The following is a 24168-nucleotide window of genomic DNA, read 5'->3' on the forward strand; positions in this document are numbered from 1 at the left end:
ATCATTCATAGGTTATGGTGTCATGTTCACACATTTCTTTCAGCTTTTGTCATTCCAGTTCAAGACAGACCATATGACATTCTAGAGATGGCTGCATGCAAACATTTAAAATCTTTGAGAGAATACAGCACACCAGGGAGACTACTATTATGACTTTTGGAAGGCTAATACCAAAAGTTTGGAGTATGCTCCTTACCCAGGGTCTCCATAAACCAAACCACCTAAAATCAAATAGATCAAAGAATGAGCCAGATAAAGAGTCTACTCACTTAACTAAGTGGTCTTTTTGTTAATCTCCTACAACTAAATCTCTATAATACCCAATGTATTTTTCCATAGGCCACGAGTGCCAGCAGCTGCACAGATACTTCTCTGTGTAGTCAGTTCTACTATTTAGCATAACTTTTGCATGAGAATTTAAAGTCTGTTGTGTAACCATAGCCTCTGTGGTAGAATCTGTTATGGGGCCTATCATGAGGGATACATTTCTAACATTGCTTCTTTTACTTCAAACCATGGAAAAAGGACCTGAAAAAATGATGCCTTATAGAAGAGTGAAGGCCTCCTAGCAATGTTCTTTTTAACTCAAGATGTGGGTTAAGAGGAATGAACCAATATTTTGTTTCTGACTGATTATGAGGCAACATATGTGCCATTAAAGTTTAACATCTGCATTGGACCTTCATCTTTTATCTAACAAAGTATAAGTTTATCCATGTACAAGGCTGGCTGCAAAGTCTTCACAAACAAAAGTATATCCCATAAGTGCACATAACAGTCCCCTTTTCACTTCTATTGTTCATAGAGGCATAATCAAGGGAGAAAAATTCAAAGATAACAGTCTCATGATAGTAGAGAAGCCTTAATTCATGATCTTGGGGAAAGCTGTTCACATCAAGGATGCCATCTTCTTCTGGGGAGAAATTTCCCTGAATACCTTTACCTTAATGGTTCCAATGGGTTAATGGTTCCAATGGGTATACAGTTCCAAGAGTGTGGAGGGACTTTTCTCAGTTGTGAGATTATGAACCCAATGTTCAAGGTCCCAATGTTTTGCTGTAGTGTGGATTACAAGGACTATCTTTCTCTGATGTTCTCAGAAGATCCCATCTTCAGGTTTTATATTGTGAAGGGGTTGATTGTCCTCAGTGAAACATAAAATGTTTTCTTTACCTGGTGAAAATACACTGTAGCATAATAATCTACTACTATAACATCAGCTCTTTTGCATGGGAAAGTTTTTATACAACCAGAAAACATGCATTAATATGGATTTAGCAAACCTAATATTGATTATAAACTATTTTAGCAATTTATAAGTCACCACACCAATATGTATTTAATTTGGATTATTTTATCTTTTCTATGATAAGTCATAGAATGCAGAAACTTTAATAACAAGAGCTTTAAGGACTCTGGGAGGACAACATGGCTGTCCTGGTTCTTCATGAGTCCATGCTTAACATTGGACTTATGTCTTCTTGAATACCAGTTGTTTCTCCAATTTAGGTGCATAGCAGTGATAACTGATGGATTATCATAGGTAATTTGACTTAGGCCATGGAGTTTATTCAAATCGTATATCTAAACAATTTTAGTATTGCCCAATTTAGCATGAAATCTGGCAAAGTATTGTGTTGGTACTTAATTTTTTGTTCTACTTGGGTTAGCAGTTTTATAAACCACTCAGTCTTTTTATTGAAGTTTAAGGAATTTTTACTTAGTCCAAATGATATGAATTTAAAGTTATTAGAAACCTATATTCAAGAGTGCTTTTTTAGGGTCCTTTCCATCCTTTCACGAGCCTCCTAAAAGATACTATATTCTAGGATTTTGTGTGCTTGTGAAGTTTTCAGAAACTGCATTAACATTATGCAATTAACTGTGGAAATGACTTTAAATAGTCATAGTTAGAGACACAGTTGACAAGGAAATCTGGTTATTTCTGTGGTCCACAATAACTTAACATAAAAACCTTAATTATAACTGAAAGCATATATTCAGGTATTAGAATTTTAGAAATCCCATACAATTTTAGAACATTTATTAATATTATCCACTAAATTATAACCTGAAGAAAATTAAACATTATTTCTCTTTTGACAATCCCATGTAACTAAACATGGTAAATAATCCTGTTTACCTCTCTTTTGGATGATCCAGGTGTCTTCTCTAGCACACAAAATTTAAGGGTTCAAAAAGACAATTTTGAAGCTGAAATTTGACTTTGGGAAGCCTATCAAATGTGTTAAAGGTTTAAAACACTTGATATCATGCTTAACCAGCTTGACCATGAGGTCAGATTCTTATAAACCTCTTATAACACTTTAAAAATGTTTGTTAAAGAGCAGATCAGTGCCTTAAGAAAACCTTGTTGTGCTTTGATTCCAATGTTCAATTTGTGGAAAAACCAAATAATACCCTTTTGAGTTTAGTCAATATATTCACACACAGAATTTCTTTTACAAGATTAATTTTTATAAACCTTCCACAACTTGCTCAAATTTTAGCTCTATCTTACTTAATCTAAAACAATCCTTTAACTGTTTATACTGGGCAAAAATTTACATTCCCATGCCTTCTTATAATCTTTTACTAATAACATATTTTACTTTCCTTACACATCTTGCATGTAAATCTATTTTCAGTGGTCTCAGTTACATGTTATAATGGTAACTTTCAGCAACTTTTAATTTTGGTGCATAAATTTTCTTTCAGGAATCCTTTCTTGACTTACACAGACCATCTACAACAGGCTTTGACTTTCTGACTTGTCCTAAACAACCTCTTTTTAAACAACCACGTATTTTACTTTAGGACAAGAATTTAACACACAAGATTCTTTTTTATACAACATCTATTTTCCTTATAAACTTCTTTGCACAGCCAGGGAACATGGTTAATTCCACATGTCCCCAGGTATATCTAGAATCTAATGTCTCCAGTACATTGAATAATTTTTAAAAGTCAAAGCACTTTATAACCTTAAAGCATTTAGCAAACCTAATATCTGGCTTGCATAATTTAGACCAAATGTTTACATTTTTAAAGATATTTCTATTTTACCAATAATCTTTAAAACCATGTTTATTTCCAAAAGACTATTTTAGTCACATGATCTAAAAGGCATTATAGTTTTTACTTTTCTGACAAAATATTTGATTTAAGCACTTATTTTTCTTTGAGTCAATTAAATAGAGCTCTTTCATATCACACACACAACAAATATACATATATAACTATGCAGACAGACAGAAGAAGATCTGGTGGTTCTAAATTTTTTCATTTACCTGTTTCTAAGTTTCTTAATTGGATTACTGGCTTTAGGGTGAAGTCCTTGGAAGAAATGGCTAGGAAAACATGCAGTTTCTAGGGCCTAACAAGCAGGAACATTTGGAAGGCAAAACAGATTTTGAGAGGGATCTGTCCACTTTTAATTCTTGGAGTTCCATGAAGAAAACTGTGTGTGTGTGTGTGTGTGTGTGTGTTTGTGTGTGTTTGCGTGTGTGTGTGTGTTGTCTTTGTTTGTTTTTTGAAAATGGGTTAATGGTGCCTTCTCTGTTTTTCCAAGAAATCTCAGGATATCAGAAGTTATCTTAGGGCCTCTCATGTGTGCATTGAGTGGCAAGACAAAATGGAGAAAAATAATTCAGTCAACTGAGAAGACAAAAATCTTTTTGGCAGAAAAACAAAATTCAAGAATTAAAAAAACATAAAGGCCTTTTGAATATATCTACAGCTTGGATATCCACTTTGAATTAAGCTGACTTTTAACCATAGTGCTATTTTAAAAATGCATTTGTTGCCTGACTTTAGCCACACCAAGCAGCCAATATTTCTGGCTTTTGAACTTTACCTAAGATAACCTGCCAGGTGCTCAGACAAAGGAAAATTCAAGATGGCTGGTGGAGGGGAAGAGAATCAACAAATGGTAAAAGTCACACAGATATCAAACCAGAAAGGACTCATTCACTAAGCTGGGACTCAAATCTGGGCCACCACTGTGAAAGGACAAAACCTTAGCTACTGAGCTACAGCACTCAGCAGTCTCCATTGCCCTTTCCAGGAGTCTAGAGTCATTAATTCTGAGCTTGTGAAGTCTTTTAACTACTCAAGATAATTTTTAGAGCTAACTATGACATGAACCCTAAAATTTCTGTTCTCTGGAAGGTGGAGTCCAAGAGAAAGTACTGCCACATGGTTACAAGGTCAAGCTCCCAGGGACATAAAACCAGATGGAGTTCTCATCCAGCTGTTGTTGTTGCTGTTGTTTTTCAATCCACTTCGGTGTGTTGTTGTTCATTTGGAACATTCCATTGTAAGTTATCTTCAGTGAGATTTCATCATTTCTGTAAGACTTTGCTGCCTCTGGGGCCTAATGTATAAGCCAGAGGGAACTCAGTTTCTCAGAAATTAAGGATCTCATTTTTACTGAAATATTGGCTTCACTTTCAGGTTCCCTTGATGAACTTAGCCAATGATTTTTCCTACCTAAGTGCACAAGAAAAATGAAACAAAGGGGTAGAACACAAAAATCCCTGTGAATTTCTAGAAGCCAAATTTTACAACCTCTGCAATATTACCATTTACTACCAGTTTCTTTCTGACCCAGTCAGATGTAAGAGAGGCATCTCACTGGATCCAAGCAGGTTAATTACCAGATCAAATCCCATCCTGGACCCAGTCCAGTTTCTGTAGTGACTTCCAAACCCAGTTTGGAGCAGAAACTTGCTCAAAGAAACTCAGAGAGCTCAAAACAAAATCCAAGGAGCTCTGAAATCCAAGAGAGAACTTACCATGAGTGTCAGTTGCTCTGAGAAATCAAAGGACAGAAGAGGGTGCAGCAGGTACCTCACTTTTTCACTCAGAGCTCCTGGGGGTCATTAGAAGGTCTACTTCAGATCCTACTTCGGACATCATCTATTAAAGGAAAAACTTCAGCCAAGTTAATTTTACAGGAGCTTAATTGAGCAATGAAAGATTTGTGAATCAGGCAGCCACCAGAATCACAGTAGATTTAGAGAGACTCCAGCACAGCCATGTGGTAGAAACAGATTTATAGACAAATAAAGGGAAATGACATACAGAAATCCGAAGTGAGGTACAGAAAAAACTGGATTGGTTACAGCCCAGTGTTTGCCTTATTTGAGCATAATTTGAACACTCGTATGAGTGGTTTAAGTATGGCTGCTGGCATTGGCCAAGACCTAGTCACTGTTACAGGGTCACACTCCCAAATTAGGTTGTCAATCTTGTCTACCTATTAAGTTTGGTTGCAATTCCTCCACAAGTACTCAAATATAGAAGCAAGGAATCCTTTTCTGGTTATATTTAATTTGCTTTAACAGGATAATGGGTTATTTAACAACAGTTGCAGGGGAAAGTGGCTCACTATGTAAAGAAAAGTAAAATTGGATCCCTACCTTACAGCATATGCAAATAAAACTCCCAACTCTATCAAATACTTAGAATTGATAGGGCTATAAATTTATGAGAAGAAATGTAGAATTTTCTTGTCTCTTCAAAATAAGGAAGAATTTACTTTTTAATAGGGGAAATAAAAACATAAGCCAATCAAAATTAAACATTTTCTTCATAAACCATTGCCAGGGTTCAGAACATTCTACCCTGAAATATGTCATCTCAGCATATTGAATATTTTAAGCTGAAGAAATTTGAGAAATAACAGATACAAAAAGGACTCTCTGACTGCACCCTGGACCAGGCCATAGATGCTTTATGTGAGAGGTACCCTCCATTGACTCAGAGGAAAGGAGACTATCTCCAAAACAGAGAGACACTGAGAGGAAGCTGAATGAACAGATCTTACCAAGGTTCCCCCAGTTTACACCTAGCTAATACCCCTTCATCCTATCCTTTCCAGTCTTCATCAACTCTAGTCTAAAAACACACCAGGTTAACTGTTTCTTCAGGTTTTCATTTGTTTATGAAGGCTCCTGTGACACATAAAACATATTAAATAAATGTGTATGTTTTCTCTTATTAATCTGTTTTTTGTTACAGAGATATTTTTCGTTTTCTACACCATGAACAGAGGAAACAGGTGAGAGAAGTTATTTACTTCATTGAAAGACTTCAAATAGTATATAAAATAACTAATATTGATATAAATATATATTTATTTTATATAATATACACTTACAATATAAAATTAAAAACTGTAATGAAATGCTATTTAAAACTGGAATTAGTTGCATTTCTCATTGTCTAATCTGTATGATATTTTTGCACATTTAAAAATATTTGAACATTTTCTTCTGGGAATATGGGACAACCTCAGATATACTCATGGGTGATACAAATTGTTTTGTATCTGACAACCTGCTGAAAAAGTGTAGGTCTTATGAAATAAAAGACATTTATCAAAAATCATGAGATCAAAAGTTAAGTAATAGAAAATTGAAGAGTGTAACTTAAGATAGCAAAACATGATAATGCTTCCACTGCTTCTAAGATTAAAATGGCAAACAGAAAGGAGTAAAAAATATTGTAGCCAATGTTGACTAAGAATTCCTAGCATTATACTGTTATTATGACAACATCATTTCTATAAATTTGAAACTGCTATAGGGGTGTTTTCTATTTTCTTCCATTCTCAGAAGCTAGTGACTCCGTTATTATTGAGAAATAAATACTGGGAAGCAATTATGTATAGAAATCATAAGCAGGATCTATATGAGACTTAACCTTAGCTTTGTAACAAGGAATGTGTCATTTCATTAATTTCTGTTTCACAGGAGACAATTATTACAATTATTTCAAGAAGAAAAATCAAATGTTTAAACATTTTGCAACTTTTAGCTTCATTGGCAAGGATGCTTTTGTCTTTTGACATGCTGTTGTTAGCTTAAAGCATGCTGTGTCTTCCAACAGAAATCTTGACAGATGATTTTTTTTTCTTTTACTTCTACTTCAATTGTTAATTGCATATTTACAATCCTTCAATCAAGAGGCAAAGAGAAAAAGATTAGAAAAATTTTCTGTCAACAGAACTTTGTACCATAATGAAACATCTACTCATTAAATATAGAGAACTTCATGGCATCAATAATAAGTGTTATAAAGGGCACAAAGGTATTATTAATTCTAAAGGAATGCAGGACTGGAAAAACAATAAGTCATTTTGACAGTTGCTATGAAGACCATTACCAAATGTTATGTTTACTTGACTAGGCTCAATTTATAAAACAAGACCTACAAAAAGAATCTGCAGTTTAATCAATTGAGATGTGCTATTATAAACAACTGCTAATGGACTGAAGCTTTGCATCCCTTTTTAATGATGGAATTGTGATTGCATTGTTAAAAATTAGGGTAATTACTAGTGTGGGCAGTTTATGTGCATTTTAGAAAGAACCTTAAATAAATGAAATAAAAATGTAGAACAGATTTAATGTGACCATAAATGTTTCTTTTTTAAGTTAAATTAAGCTAAAGATGCCAGTTTTAAATAAAGTATTTGATTGCCTTTTGAGGAAGAATTCACAATGGTATTTGTTTATCATGCAAATTAAGGAACAATAGTGAATTTAAATCCCCAACCACATCATTGATTAAATTTCTCTGTAAATTCCATGTGAAAATTCAATTCAAAATCCTGGGAAGTAATATTTTATCTTTCGTTGCACTTTGTTTAGTTTAAAAGAAAAATAGTCGGAATATTTGATGATCCAAAGAATCTAAGAGGTTAGATGATGGATTCGGCTACAGTATAGGGAGTGATATATATACTTTGAAATTCTCTATTTGAATTTGATCAACACTCATGGGAAGTAGGTTTTAGTGACATCATTAGCTTTTTTAAAATGTGAACTATTTATTCTTGCATTTATTCTACTAATACATGTTTAATGTAAGTCATTCCTTTGTATGGACTTTTGCAGGCAATAAAGGACAAAGATTTCACAGAAAAATATATACTTGATTTATGGTTTTATAAGTTAACTTAGGAAGCATTTTATAACATGTACATACATTCTCCTTTTGTATATGTGTGTGTGTATGTATAAGTTTGTATGTGTGTGTGTTTATGTATGTAAATGTAGCTGTATGTGTATGTGAGCATGTGTACCTGAATGGTTGTGTGTATGTGTGACTTTACATTGTTAAAATAATTAACTGGTAGGTCATTAGGCAGAAGTGGCTCCAGCACTGTGGGTTCCTATGTGAGCAAACAGAAACTCAACTCAATGTAAATGGTAAAAGAAAACCTAAGTTTAGCCAATCAGAAACTGCCAACTAACCTCTAACCAGGGACTTTCCACTGGAATGATCCAAGTAAGGCTACTGCTCCACTTTAACCAATCACATGTTTTCTTTACCTTATGTGTCCGCCCTATAAAACTCTTCTGTTGTACTCCACAGTGGAGTCCTCAACCACTTGCAGTCTCAAGCTGTTCAATTCATGAATCATTATCTGCTCAAATAAAGTCTCTAATATGATAACGTGTTTTGATTTATCTTTTAACAATGTGCATGTGTCTGAGAGCACCTGTGTTGTACATATGTGTCTGTGCATATGGTAAGTGTGCAATGCACAGAATCACACCCAAAGTTAGAGTAAAAGCAACTTCACCAAAGTAGGGAGATCAGTATGAAAGGATAGATGCCCCTTTTGGTGATTTTATAGTGTGGACTTACCAAGTATTTGGTTTTTCTTATTTTATGGTTATATCAATAACCAATCAGAAAAATGGGGGACAGGGGGAGATCAGATAGGATTCTGAAAAGACAGTAAACATCATGGGAGCATAATTATTGGGTCTTTGTGAATTTAAACACACACACACACACACACACACACACCTGAAAGGTAACGTATAGCAAATTAAAAGTCCTTGGATGACATTTTAAACCAAACTAAAGAAATGGTGAGGAATTCCCAATAACCCAAACTATAAAAGATGAAGACAAACTATCAACAATCACAAGAGCTGCTTGGTATAGGTTCTGTGAAGAAGAAAACAGAAAACGATGAAGAAACCCAGATATTTCGCCATAAAATATGACATGCTGGTATGCTGATTATTTTAAACTAAAGGCCCTCGAAGGTCAGCAGATGCTCTAAGAGGCTTTTCTTTGATATTCCCTAATCCATCTTAAAACTGGATCCACCCAAAGAGAACACCATTGCCTTTCATTTCCTCCCTGAAATTTTGTTATCACGGAAAAGGAGACAGAGGAATGTCACCATATCTGGATGGACTTATTCACAAGATCATATTTGTCTCTTGGGCTTATTCAGATTCCAAAGAGCATCATTTATAAGTTAATTTGTATGTCCTGGGTGCATTCATTTACCCTAACAATTATTTTAGTACCCTTTCCATTTTCCCTCTCCTCCTTCTCCTATGAAGAAAAGTATAAGCATCTGTACCCCATTGAATTATTGAGTATTCACTCTCCTATGATTTCCAATCATGCATATTAAAATTAATTTGTATGCATTTCTCTCCTATTAAACTATCTATTGTCAGTCCATTTTCAGTGAAATTTCACAGGGTGAAGGGGATGCTTTCTCTCTTTGCCCCTACAGTTCTGGCACTGTAAGAAGGATAAACTGGAATCACCCTTGTCTTCTGGAAGTCACAGTCAAGGGAACCCAGGGCCTGAAAAGCATCAAAAAGAATAAATATTTACCAGTCAGACCCCTGGATGTCTATCTATGGAATCCAGCCTAGGGAGCAGTAAAAATTATTACTTATCTCTGTATCCTTTCTAAATTTAAGATTAATGAGAGAAAAGCATTTGTATGGCTAGTCTTGAATGTAGCAACTCTGGTGTACTTTTTGGTGTGAATATTCATATTGTCTGATTCGTTTTCCTCCCAGAATTAGTCTTTCTTTCTCTTTTGTCCCCTGTCTTCTTGTGTCATTTGTCATTGGTCGTACCACAAGACAGAACATGGGTCTAAAGCCCCTATAAACCCATTGTTTGAGCTGATGCTCATAGACTGGTGAGTTTTAGGGTTCTTGTCAGAGTGGTGTTAGTTTAGACAAACTGCTGTGGGTCCCTGAAATTAAAAATTGATAAGGTTTCCCTCTTATCTTGTTTTATGTGCTTGAGAGCTTGACTTGTGACCAAGTGGTAGTACTCTCTCTTGGTACCTGTGATTTAGAGGGCATTATTTTCCAGTAATGTCAGGTGGCCAGTCTGAAAAGACTGGGTACTCAAGACACCTAAGATACTAAGCAGCACACTCTCTGCCTGAATATGACAAGCACTCAGAAAAGGTTGTCTTGTTACAGTAGGTAGTTAGTCAGGCATGAGCCAGGCAGAAGAGTGCTTCAGTCTCCACCAGGATTGTCAGGCGACCATCAGGTGATGGTTCAGCAATTATCACATTTCCTCTCTAAAAATGATAATTGGTTGCAGATGCCAGGGGGAGGCAATTTCTCAAATAGATAAAAACACTTGAAATTGGTAGCCAGCTTCCAATAAAATCTCAGGAATTAGGCGGGCAGGCTTGAGCATGTGCATTAAGAGGCAAAATGGCACAGTATCACTTTCAGGGGGCATTCCATTGGAAAAGGGAATTAGGCCTTAGGTGGGCATGCATACAACTTGCTAAACACACAGCGCTTGCTCACCTCCCAAGTGTAAGGAGCACATCACACATGCAGGCAGCTCACCCTTAGGGAAGAATGAAGGGAAAGGGGTGCAAGACTCTGGAAGTGGGCCAGCATATGAAGTTATAGGATCAAGGTTAAACGGGACACTTGTCCTTCAAGTGACTGCTTGGGTTTCTTCCAAGTGTACTTTCCTTTCTTTCCTTCTCCAAGGCTTTTTAATAAACTTCCATTCCTGCTCTGAAACTTGACTCGGTCTCTTTTTCTGTCTTATGCCCCTCAGTCAAATTCTTTCTTCTGAGGAGGGGAATTGACATTGCTGCAGACCCGTACGGCTTCATTGCCAGTAACCTGGATATTTGCCAGTCTTAACAAGAAGTCCTATCCATAAGAAGCTTTTGTTGTCTGGTTAGTGCAGGAAAAGTACAGTCCCAGGAAGGCCTACTCCTTGTCAGGAAGTCTGTGGCTGGTGGCATCTCAGAAATTTGTGGGATACTGAAGACACCATATATAGTTCACTGTCTGTGGAAACAAGAGTCCTTTTGCTTTCTTAGCCTATTTCTGGGAGTAAAATTTTGGATATCATAGGGGCTGCCTCCTCTATGCCCTCTCCAGGAACGCCTCTTGATTATATGGTTAAAAACTATGCTGGTCTTTCCATCAATAGGTTTAGCGGATTGAGTCACTATTGGAATAAGTACACCATTAGAATTGTCTAATCATCAGTGGTTAGATGATGGACTTTTTTTGACTTAGAAAGACTTCAATCTTTGAAAAAAAACTTAGCTCTTATTCTAAGCAGTTGACTTACTTGTACAGTAAAATCAAATTGAAAGACACATAATAGTATCATGCCTAGCCTTAGCAATTCCTTTGACATAATTAAAGAGCAGAAATCTGACCTAGAGGAAGTTAAAATCCACCCTCACCCTGATTTAAGTCCCCCTCCTACTGATCTCTTCCTTTTCCTCAACTCTGATCCTCCAGAGATCTTTTGGATCTCTGAGCCCCTAGTCTAATCCCCTTTTTGAAATCCATCCCCAGTTCCTCAGTAAACTTCCTTAATAACCCCTAAAACTACTGCACATCCCATTTCTCCAGAAAATCCTTTAGAGAACCAGCTGCCAACTTTAATGTCCACATCTTTGTGAGGTTTACAGAAAGCTCTCAGGCTTGATCTAAATATCTAGGGCACATAGGTCAGTGCGTAAAAGCTGACAAATAAGAACTAAGCCCTTCAGACAGTCAAGGAAAGTGCAGCCAGTCTTGGTTCCCTGTGCCTTATGATATCTCTTACTTCCTGGGGCTGTGGGAACAAATTCCATCAGCTCCAGACCTCCCTACACAGTGCCCCCAACCATGTATCCAGGATCCTCCCCATAAAAACTCTCATTGCCTGCACAGTAGCAGATCTTATGAATTATAAACCCTTTTGCTCCCACTTTCAGAAGATTCTGCTAAGTTTAGAGAACAATTGGAAAGGCTAGTAGCCATTCACAATCCTACTCATAGGAACCTTGACTGGCTACTAAGAGGTGTACTTTCCATCTGTGATTATGCTGCTGTTATTAGACAGGCCAGGTGGCCTCCATGAGAAAACTCTCCCCACAGAGGGAACAGGTGACTACAACCTCTTCCTGGTCCCTCTACAGATGACCCAGAAATGGCTCAGCTTAATGCTAATATTCAGGTCCTAATAGGGGCAATATCAGAAGCCTGTTCCTAAGGTAAATTGGTCTAAGGTTGAACTATATACCCAGAAGGAGGGAGAGCACCCTAAATCTTTTGTTGAGTGATTTACACAAGTTTTTCAGAGGCATACTGCATTAAATCCTGAAGCATAAGAGCATAGAAATCTTCTAATTTCAACCTTGGTCAGAAATCTACTTCCTGATTTAAAAAAGGCAACTCCAGAACAGTGTAGTTCGCTGGGCTGGTCAGCCTCTAAGTGTTATAATGAGAGCAACTACACAGTTCTTTGAAAATGACTTTCAGGAAAACATGAGAACAAAAAGAGTTAAAATCTATGGTCTTTGCTTTGCAGGTTAAGTCTCTACAAAGACAAAAGCCGGCCTTGGTAAAAAGAACAAAGTGTTCCCATTTTTCACGTCAATCATAGAACATTCCACCTTATGTTTGCAAATGTTATAGAAAATCAGGGCACTGGAAAAATCATTGTCCTGCTCTTAAAAGAAAGGAAAACTAGAAAAAAAAAAAAAAAACCTTCCTTAAAACTCAGCACCCTTAGAAAGTTCATTTTTTCCCTCCTGTGGGAAAATACCCCATTGATTGAGGGGGTCAGCTGATCTTCAGTCACACCCCAGAGCCCACCATTAAACTTAGAGGATTCGGAACTGGGTTTTTAAGTTGATACTGCTCAACTTTCTCTACTATTTGATCAAGAGGAAATATCTCTCCCTGTCACTTCTCATTCTATTAATGCTGTTGGAGTCTCTGGGTAACCTATTTTATTGCCTATATCCAAGGCCACATCAATATCCTTAGGCTGTCTTAACACCACCATGTCTTTCTAGTATCTTACTCTTCACCAGCAAACCTTTTAGGTAGATACTTGTTATGGCACCATGTAATGTAATAAGGAAGGTGTTTTTATTTATCTGTTCTCAGACCAAACTTCAAACTTTCTACTTTTCCTAATGGAGACACATCTTAATATAAATTCCTCAGAGAATACAATATTACAAGATGTCCCAGCTAGTCTGTGGGCTTCACATACAAATGAAGTTGGACTGCTACTGGGTGCAAGCCTAAACACATTTACTGGAAAGGTACAAATCTTTTCCTTTAGAAGCTTAGTACCTCCTTTCAGGAGATGCAGAGTGAGGAATTGCATCTATAATAAGCTTCCTTTTACAGTAGTGAGTGCTTATGTTTACTACCTCTCCATGTAACACCCCACCTAATTTTACCAGGCAAGAAAGAAAAAAAAAATGGATTCATACAGCAGTCAAATCTATCAATTTGTGCAGTATCTAAGAGCCATAAGCTCCTTCTGTGCCTAATTCTGTTCCTATCCTCACCTCAATCCCTGCTGATGCAGCTTGGTTTACAGTAGACCAAGAAGACAATTAAAACGGACTCACATACCTACATACCTTAGGGTTATTGTGAGTATATTCTCAAATCCTTAATGGCAATTTAGACTCTATAACCTTTATCCAAAGAGCTATCCTTTTTCAGTAGGTTGATCATCCTTTGCTCTCCAATGAGACTAACGGGGTACCCTTGTTGACTCCATTCTCCTAAAAACTCCAGCTGAACAATGCCGTAAAACATCCAGATCTAAACTCCAATAGGTGCAGACAATTGTTACCTACTTAGGATAAGGCACTCAAAAGCTCAACCCAAAATAGTTTTGTGCATGCCTCCTCCCAAAGTAATGAAACATATGCTTAGAAGTACCTGGCTATTGCAGTCAATGGGTTCCAATTTTGCTGCTCTTACTTAATCATTATATGCCCTTACCCCAGGTATCAATCCGGAGCACATTCCCTGGCCCTCAGATGCATTAAACTTCTTTAAAGTCTTAAAATTAGCATTCTTTACTTACCCTGCTCTCAGTTTACCTAAGTTTGATAAAGCTTTTGCCATGAAATAATGAGATTGCTCTTCTAGGGCAGCCTTTTGCTTCTCAGATCCATCCTGTAGCATATCTTTCATGCCAATTGGACCCTGTAGCAGAATACATGTCCCATGCCTGCATGCAGTAGCAGCAGCGGTTGCCCTGGTTGACAAAGCCAGCACTGTTACCTTAGGTTCTCCAATTCATCTCATGTTCCCCATGCTGTGTCTGTTATCTTGTAAGTCTGTAAGATGTAACACCTCTTTATGTGATGGTGGACCACCTATGAGTAAGCCATGTTAATCAATGTCTTCATAATCTTACATTATTGTGATATATTTTATTTTATTTTTATTTTATTTACTTTTTAGAGATGAAGTCTCACTCTGTCCCACAGGCTGGAGTGCATTGTTGTGATCACAGCTCGCTGCAGCTTCAAACTCTTGAGCTCAAGTGATCCTGCCTCCTTTTACCCTCCTGAGTAGCTGGCACTACACCATTGTGATGCTTAAAATCCAGCTACCCTCCTACTTCTCTCTGCCGACGGAGACCTTCACTTCATTCCATAAGGCTGCCTTGAAGCTATAGAAATGGCTTTGAAGCCATGAGAGGATCTCACAGACATCTCTTTAGACAACCCAGACTTACTTCTTTGTGACAGCTCTTGCAAATAAAATTTCCAGGTGAACATAATAACTAGCCTTGATATAGTTTCTCCACATGAAATTCTTGAGGCATGTTGTCTGCCCTCAATAATGTCAGCAAAAGCTGCTAAGCTTCTAGTTCTCACTAGAGCTTGCACTTTGGCAAAAGGAAAACTGCCACTATTTATATTGACTCCAAATATGCCTTTGAAGTCTGCCAATTAGTTGGCATAATTTGGAAATCCCATGGGTTCTTAACTTCTGCTGATATCCTTATTGCCAATGGGCACAAAATTAATGCACCATTACAGGCTATTCACCTTCCTACTAAGATTGCTATTGTTCATTGCCCGGCCCATGCTAAGGAAACTGATACTATATGCCTAGAAAATGATAGGTCAGAAAGTGCTGCTAACTATGTGGCCAAAACCGGCCACCTCCCATCTTCTCTCACTCAATTTATTAATCTGCCATTATTCCTCACTGATATTATTGGCCATCAGATTAATGCCCAAGAATCTGAAAAAAAATAAATAGATACAAAGGAGTACCAAAAATGATTAGATAGATTGTATACTGGGCAAAATTGACTTCCTTTTAACATTTGGCTTACACTTATTTTCTATCAAATGGGGCATATGTGCAGAGAAGGAATAATCAAGGAACTAAAAGATAATTGGTACTGCTCTGGGATCAACAATATTTATGGCCAAATTATTTTTCAGAACATTATTTGTAAATTCCACCAAATTTCTAAAGGAAACTAACTTACTTGAGGAACCCCTCCAAAGTCCACACTGTCCCTTGTGGTATTCCATATAGATTTGGTAGATTTACCTCCATGTTTAGGTTTTTCTCACTGTTTGGTTATTGTCTGCATGTTTAGTGGATGGACTGAATGTTACCCAATTAGATGAGCTGATACAACAGTGGTAAAGAAATAAGTGCCTGAGATTATTTTGCATTTTGACATCCTTTTATGGATAGAGTCAGACCAAAGGACTCATTTTATAGCAGAAATAAACCACTTGCTTGCAAAAATCTAGAGTACTCGTTAAAATTTCAATACCCCATATCATCCCCAATCCTCAGGGCAAGTGGAATGTATAAATCTATGTGTAATATAAAAAGAACTTTGGTAAAAGTCTTATCTAGGTACTGGACTTACATGGTGAGAAGCATTATCTCTGGTCCTTATAAAATACGGAATACTCCAAATAGGAGACATGGCTTAATCCACTTTGAAATAGTGTTTGGTCACTCCATACATAATGATACCTCTACATCTTCCATTCCTGGGTTGAAGGAACACTATGGGTATTTAAGTGAGCAATTTGATTCATGACTATCTGTGTGCACGGACTAACTAGTATACTTGGGGCATATCAACAGGTGGAAAAAGCGTGACCTCCACCATCTAACAAGCCTCACCATCCTTTCAACCAAAAGATTGTGTGGACATCAAAGTTTTTTTTAAAAAATCCATGCTGTCACTTATCCAGGAAGGCCCTTATGAATTGCTAACCATCTATACCTCTATGAAAATAGAAGACAAATGCTGCTAGATTGATATGAGCCATGCCAAACTATACTGGGACAATTGGAAAACCATCCCTACAGGTGACCCTAAAGTAAGGATTTCCAGAGCCAATCCCCAAACCCCTAAAGCAGAAGGCAACGTGAGGTAGACTGCTATTTTCCCAAAATCACAGCACAGATCGAGATACCTTACTTTCACCTAACCCCATCACCTTTTCTTTATAAGCCTCTCTCCTGAAGAGAAAATTTAAAAGGACTTTACATTCTTTTTCTTTTAAGCCTTCTTCTTCATGGATAACCCACTGGAAGCTTGTTGAAGATGTTATCAATCTGTCCCATTCTCCCTCTGATCTTCCACCATGGACCTTCTTTCAAACAGTCTCTTACTCTTATTTACTGCTTTTGCAAAAGATCAGGCACAGACCTGGCATTCTTTTGAAGCTGTCTTCCAAACTCTGGCCACATTAACTCATCAGTCGAATTGCTGGTATGTCATCATCTAGAGGATGCAGAAGAACCTGAACGTATTTTCATTCCTGTCACCATCCGTATCTGCTGGATCCAGTCTGGAAGATGGATATAAAAGATACGGCATCCACAACTAGGGAAGCAATGTCTTCAGCTTGTTTTGGAAGTCAACTGAGCACAGAAAATCCTCTGTGGAAGCTTAAGAACTGTCTTTTGATCAGGTTAGACGACTAGAAAGTGATTTTTCGTTTTGAATTTGATGTAGTCTGGATATTTGTTTTGTGTAAATCTCATGTTGAAATGTAACCCCCAATGTTGGAGGTGGGACCTAGTGCGACGTATTTGGGTCATGGGGGCAGATCCCTTATGAACAGCTTGGTGCCATCCCACTGGGTATAAGGTCTCATTCTTTTTTTTTTTTTTTTTTTTTTTTTGAGACAGAGTCTTGCTCTGTCACCCAGGCTGGAGTGCAGTGGCACGATCTCCACTCACTGCAAGCTCCGCCTCCCGGGCTCACGCCATTCTCCTGCCTCAGCCTCTCGACTAGCTGGGACTACAGGCGCCCACCACCACTCCTGGTTAATTCTTTGTATTTTTAGTAGAGACAGGGTTTCACCATGTTAGCCAGGATGATCTCGATCTCCTGACCTCGTGATCTGCCCGCCTCGGCCTCTGAAAGTACTGGGATTACAGGTGTGAGCCACCGTGCCTGGCCAAGTTCTCATTCTTATTAGTTCACATGAGAGCTGGTTTTTTAAAAGAGCTTGGCACATCCTCCCCTCTCTCTCTCTTGCTCCCTCTCTCACCATGTGACATCCTGGACCTTTCTTTGCCTTTTGCCATACTATAAGCCTCTTCTAAGACCCTCACCAGAAGCAGATGCTGGCATCATACTTCTTGTATAAAAACCTTTTTTTTTTTTTTTTTTTTAATTACCCAACCTCAGGTATTCCTTTGCGGCAATACAAAATGGACTAATTCAGCATTAAAATAGAGATGATTCTGGACATTTTCTAGTGACATAACAGGGCAATATTGCAATCAGTTCCTATAGTTTGATTCCACAGATAATATCATTATACCTCCTCAAAGATCATAGATGGTCCTGACACTGACTCATATGATGTCAACACTTGCCAAATCACCAGATGTTATGAATGACTCACAAGCCAGCCCTGTGCGAGTTGGCATAGTTCACCTGCTCCTCTCATTAAGCAAGCACACACTGAAGGTTACACACAGATAGATCAAAAGTCGACTGACTTGGCCAGGTGAAAAAACCAAGCTGTATAACTGCCAGGACTGAACTAAAAGGCATCTTATGTCAAATACTTTGCAACTATTTCACTCCCACAGACTGACAGGGGCACATGGAAGCTGGAGATGTGCAAATGCCAATATAATAAAAGACAAAGCACAACAAACTTCCATCTGTGCATCACAAGTTCCACTCTGACTTTGTCCATAAACAACCCTGGTCTTTTCATCTTGGCTGGTGACAAGAAATATGAGTGGTTTCCACCTATATGATCAGAACACTGTGGACTTGGTTATCTGACACTTTCTGCCACCAAGTACTCCACTTTGATTGCCAGCCAAATTACAAACTTGGGCTCCTTTGTTTAGAAAGTGATGCAACACAAACATATTAGACACAATGTTATAGAAAATCCACTTGTGTACCACAATTCTTTTTCGCAGCATTTGGAACTTATGAGACAGAAAAACTAGATCACTTGATCTAAATATTTCCATGGTAATAGAACGAGAGTTCAATGTCACTATGCAAGCACTAGGAGCACTACAATCAGAAGTTAACAGTCTAACCACTGTTGTATTTCAAAATGACCATGTAATGGATATGCTGATAATTCAATGAGGAAAAGCTACATAACCACTGGTGAGAAATGCTGCTTCTACATAAAGCACTCAAAACAAATAGACTCTGATCTGTACTTTTTGAAAGACAAGATAAATATTCTTCATCAGACAAATGAGGCTAAACCATTCTATTTGTCTGACCTATTCCCAAGTATGGGAGACTGGTTTAATGGTGTGTGGGGAAATGTGTTTAGATTTGTTCTTTCTGCTTATTCATTCTCATTTTAATCTATGTTCTTTTCTCCCTTTGCAGATCTTTTGCCCCTTGATCACTAACCCGGTTTCTGTCTTCATAGCCATCAATGAAGATTTTAGTGAGCAAAATGTCTGGGGAAGTTAGAGAAAGGGGAAGAAAGAAGCCTAGAACATTTTACCCCCAAAAATGATACCCTAGTATGCTGATTTATTTTAAATTAAAGGTCCCTGAAGTTCAACAGATGCTGAAAGACAATTTTATATATATATACATATATTTCTTTTTGTTTTTGAGACTGAGTATCCCTCTGTCACCCAGGCTGGAGTGCAGTGACATGATCTCAGCTCACTACAACCTCAGTCTCCCGAGTTCAAGTGATTCTCTTGCCTCCATCTCCCAATTCCCCTGCCTCAAGCTCACAAGAAGCTGGGATTACAGGTGCCCACCACCCCACACGGATAATTTTGGTATTTTTGTAGAGATGGGGTTTCACCATGTTGGCCAGACTCGTCTCAAACTCCTGACCTCAAGTAATCCACCTGCTTCAGCCTTCCAAAGTGCTGGAATTACACTCATGAGCCACGGTTGATATTTCTTTATTTACCTTAATACCGGACCCGCCAAAGAGAACACAATTGCCTTCCATCCCCTCCCTGAAGTCTCATTATCTGTCACAGAAAAGAAGATGGAAGAATGCAACCACACCTGGATAGGCTTTTTCCAAAGATAATATCTGACTCTCAGGATCATTCAAAGAACATCATCTGTAAGTTAATTTCTGTTTCCTGGGTTCATTCATTCTCCTTAATTATTGTTTACTATCCAACAAAAAAAAAATTGTCTACATTCTCTATCTCCCACTCCCTATGAAGAAGGCTATATAAGCATCTGTAACCCATTGGGTTACTGGATAATAATGCTATGGTTTTCTTCCACATGCATGATAATAAATTTGTATGCCTTTTTCTAGTATTAATCTGTCTACTGTCAGTTAATTTTCAGCAAATCTTCACAAGGTGGAGGTTAAGGTTTCCTCCTTTGCTTTTATAGGTAAAATGTGGCATCTGATGGATCTGAGAACAGGAAAAATCCAAAAAGACAAAAGGTATTTACTAGGTTTTTTCTGTCTTTTGGAGTTTCTCCAAATGCCATAATGGCAAGACCATTAATGAAAAGCTGAAATTGGAAAGTTATTTGCCCATTCAGTTATTATATCCAGCATAGACTCTGGAAACAGACAAGTAATGCTCTCTTATAAATCAAGGACACAAACAGAGAAAAAATATTGGAATGAAGTCAGAATTGCACAGGATAAAGGAAAATGCAAATAAAGGAAAAAGTCGAGATAAAAGTGAGGCAAGGAAACAGAGCTAGAAAATCTCGGAAAGAAAGCAGACATATTTTCTTTTCTTTCTTTTTTTTTTTTTTTTTTGAGATGGAGTCTCGCTCTGTCACCCAGACTGAAGTGCAGTGGCAATCTCGGCTCACTGCAAGCTCCACATCCCGGGTTCAGAGCATTCTTCTGCCTTAGCCTCCCAAATAGTTGGGACTACAGGTGCCCGCCACAGCGCCCAGCTAATTTTTTTGTATTTTTTTAGTAGAGATGGGGTTTCACCGTGTTAGCCAGGATGGTCTCAATCTCCTGACCTTGTAATCCACCCGCCTCAGCCTCCCAAAGTGCTGGGATTACAGGTGTGAGCCACCGTGCCCAGCCAGCAGACATATTTTCTAACATCACATCAAAAAATAAGGAAAATTTGCAAAGTTAAAAAAACTATCAGAAGAATAAATAAATCTCCCATACAGAAGAATTTCATGTATTTTGTGCACATACTTCATCCTCAAGGAAGTAGAGTATAACTTCCAAATGTAAGATGAGCATAGTGACTTCCTTCTAAAAAGTATAGTCTAAGAAGGATAGAAAAAGGTTTATTTATAAAGTGGAGGAAGAGGAACTTAACACTCTCTTCAAGAGGAGATCAAGTTCAACATCATCAATGATAAGTCATGATGATAGCATGTATCCTTGGTATGATTAGATAAGAACAACAATTTACTTCTGTGGCCCTCCTTTCAAAAACCGATCACCCAGTCTAAACATGAGAAAAACACAAGACAAATCCCCATTGATTGACATGCTACCTAATACTAGACCAGTATACCTTAAAACTGTCATCAAAAATAAAATCTGAGAAACTGCTATAGTGAAAAAGAGCCTAAGGAAACACAAAAATTAAATGTAATGCGGTGTTCTGGATGGGATCCTGGAACAATAAAAGGATATTAGGCAAAAAAGTAATCTGAACAAAGTATGGACTTTAATTTAAAATAATGTAACAAAATTAGTTCACTAATTATGACAAATGTACCATACTAACGTGAAATCTTAATAATAGAAGAAACTGAGAGGAGAGTATATGGGAATTCTGTGTACTAGCTTCACAAATTTTCTGCAAAACTATATTCTAAAACAAAGCACTTGTTTTTTAAAAAGTTATCCAAACCAAATCTCCTTTGAAAAGTTCACAAAAATTAAATTAAAATGTCAATGAGCAACAGAAATATTTGAGGTCAAATTCCACAAAAGTTAATATAAGAGCAAAGAAAATAAGAACCAGAATACCTACCTGCATACTTTCAGACAATCAAAGCACACCAAAAACATATACTAAGAAAGATAAAATGACATCAAAAGAGCAAATATTCGGGTCATTGGAGTTAGAGAAGGAACTAAGAAAAACAAAGGAATAGAAAGCTTAGCCACAAAAAACAACAGAAAACTTTACAAAGCTGGGTAAATCCAGGTAAAAGAAGGCCAAAGGTGACCAAATCAGATTCAACCCAAATGGGAATACCCCAGGACATATCGTAATCAAACTCCCAAAGGTCAAAGACAGAGAGAAGATCCAGAAAATAGTGAGAGAAAAGAAGCAAATAATATATAGAAGTCTGTCAGCGCATTTCTCAGCAGATACCTTACAGGCCAGGAGGGTGTGAGGTGACATATTTGGAGTGCTGAAGGAAATGCTGTGTTCCACAAAGCCATCCTTGAGAAATGAAGGAGTGATAAAACTTTCCCAGACAAACAAATGCTGAAATAATTTATCACAACCAGATCTGTCCCACATGAAAAGCTAAATGGAGTTTTATAAGGTGATCTTTTCTGGATTAAAGTTAAATTGGTATGAATTTAAAATAATATGTTGTAACTATAGAATGTTTTCTGTGAGCCTTATGGTAACAATAGAGCAAAAACCTACAAAAGATACACTGAAAATAAAATTTTTAAAAAATTAAAAGATAATATAGGAAAAAATTACTTAACAATAAAAGAAGCCAGGAAGAGAAGAGATACAAAATGACTAGAAAACAAGTAGCAAAATGGAAGTTGTAAGGTATTACCTGTCAATAATAATGCAGAATGTAAATGGGCTAAATTCTCCAATTAAAATACATAGAGTGACTGAATGGAGTAAAATAACAAAAGAAAAAAGAAGACCCAACTCTATGCTGCCTATAAGAAGCTCATTTTACCACAAAAGGCATAGACTGAAAGTGTGACTACAGTTAACATTAATCAATTATACATCTCAAAATAGCTGGAAGAGAATAATTCAAATGATTTTATCGTGAAGAAAAGATCAACATTTAAGCTGATAGATATACCAATTACCCTGATTTGATTGTATGAACCTATCAAATTATTACATGTACCCCCAAAATATGTACATCTAATATGTATCAATATAAATATATAAGTAAAAGTGAAGGGATGAAAAAAATATTTTATGCAAATGGATCAAAAAAGATTAGGAATATTTATACTTATATAAGATAAAATAGACTTTAAATCAAACATTGTTAAAAGAAAAAGACAAAGAAGGCCATTATGTAATGATAGAAGGGTCAATTCAGCAGGAAGATAAAATAATTGTGGATATATATAAACCCAAACCCAAGCACCTAAATATATAGCATAGGAGGAGGCAGAGAAAGACGGCCTAACGGAAGCCTCTAGTGGTCGTCCCCCCACAGGAACATGAAATGGAAAAACTATCTACTCAACAAAGCAACTTCATAATAACCAAAAATCAGGTGAGTGATCACAGTACTTGGTTTTAACATCATAGTAAGGAGAGACACTGAAAGGAGAATCACCTACACCACTCCTTGCACATCCCCCTGCAGTGGTCTTATGGCATGGAGAGAGAATCTGTCTGCTTGGGGGAAGGAGAAAAAAGTGATTATAGAACTTTCCATTGGAACTCAGTGCTGCTTTGTCACAGTGGAAAGCAACACAAGGCAGAACTCAGATGGTGCCCATGGAGTGGGAGCATTTAGACCAGCACTAGCTAGAAGCAAATTGTGCATCCCAGTGGTTGGAACCTGATGTCTAGAAGTCCTGCTACCATGGGCTAAAGTGCTCTGAGGTTCTAAATAAACTTGGAAGGCAGTCTAGGCCACAAGGACTACAATTCCTAGGCAAGTTCTTGTGCTGTGCTGGACTCAGAGCTAATGGACTTGAGATGCATGTGACCTAGTGAGATACTACCAGCTGAGATGGCCAAGGGAGTGCTTGTGTTACTTCTCCCCCAATTCCAGGAAGCACAGCTCACAGCTCACAGCTCTGGAAGAGACTCCTTCCCTCTTCTTGAGGAAAGGAGAGGAAAGAGTAAAGAAGCCTTGTCTTGCAACTTGGATACCAAGTTAGCCACAGTAAAATAGGGCATGAGGCAAAGTTCTGAGGTCTCTAATTCAGGCCATAGCTCCGGGACTTTTCTAAACACACCCTGAGCCAAAAATGAACCCCTTGTCTTGAAGAGAAGGAACTAGTCCTGGCAAAATTCATTACCTGCTGACTAAAGATCCCTTGAGACCTGAATAGTCAGCAGTGGGAGCCAGGCAGTACTTACCACAGGCCTTGATCGAGAGTCAGAGCCATGCTGAATTCAGGTATGACCAAGCAGATTCCCATTTGTGGTGGATATGGGGGGAGACCCCTTCTTCTTGAGGAAAGGAGAGAGATGAACAAAGGTGGCTTTGTCTTGCATTTTGGGTACTAGCTTGTCCACAGTGGAGTAGAGCATCAACTGGGCTCCCGGGGTTTCTGATTCCAGGCCTTGGCTCCTGGATGACATTTGTGAACTTGCCCTGGGCCAAAGGAGAGTCCAATGTCCTGAAGGGAGAGACTCAGGCCTGGCAGCATTCAACACAAGCTGACTAAAGAGCTCTTGGGCCTTGAGTAGACATCAGCCATAGCCAGGCTGA

General features: G+C 37.7%; 1 long non-coding RNA gene across 1 annotated transcript in view; it reads right to left on the bottom strand.

The window, feature by feature from the left end:
• Nucleotides 1-6735: 6735 nt before the first annotated feature.
• LOC129061015 (uncharacterized) overlaps nucleotides 6736-24168 on the bottom strand; it is a 34612-nt gene continuing 17179 nt past the window's right edge. The window contains exon 3 of the long non-coding RNA XR_008527955.2: nucleotides 6736-6960. This is a non-coding gene — a long non-coding RNA (uncharacterized LOC129061015). The remainder of the gene's footprint in view (nucleotides 6961-24168) is intronic.

Source organism: Pongo abelii, chromosome 7 (assembly GCF_028885655.2).
Source record: "Pongo abelii isolate AG06213 chromosome 7, NHGRI_mPonAbe1-v2.0_pri, whole genome shotgun sequence".
NCBI lineage: Eukaryota > Metazoa > Chordata > Mammalia > Primates > Hominidae > Pongo > Pongo abelii.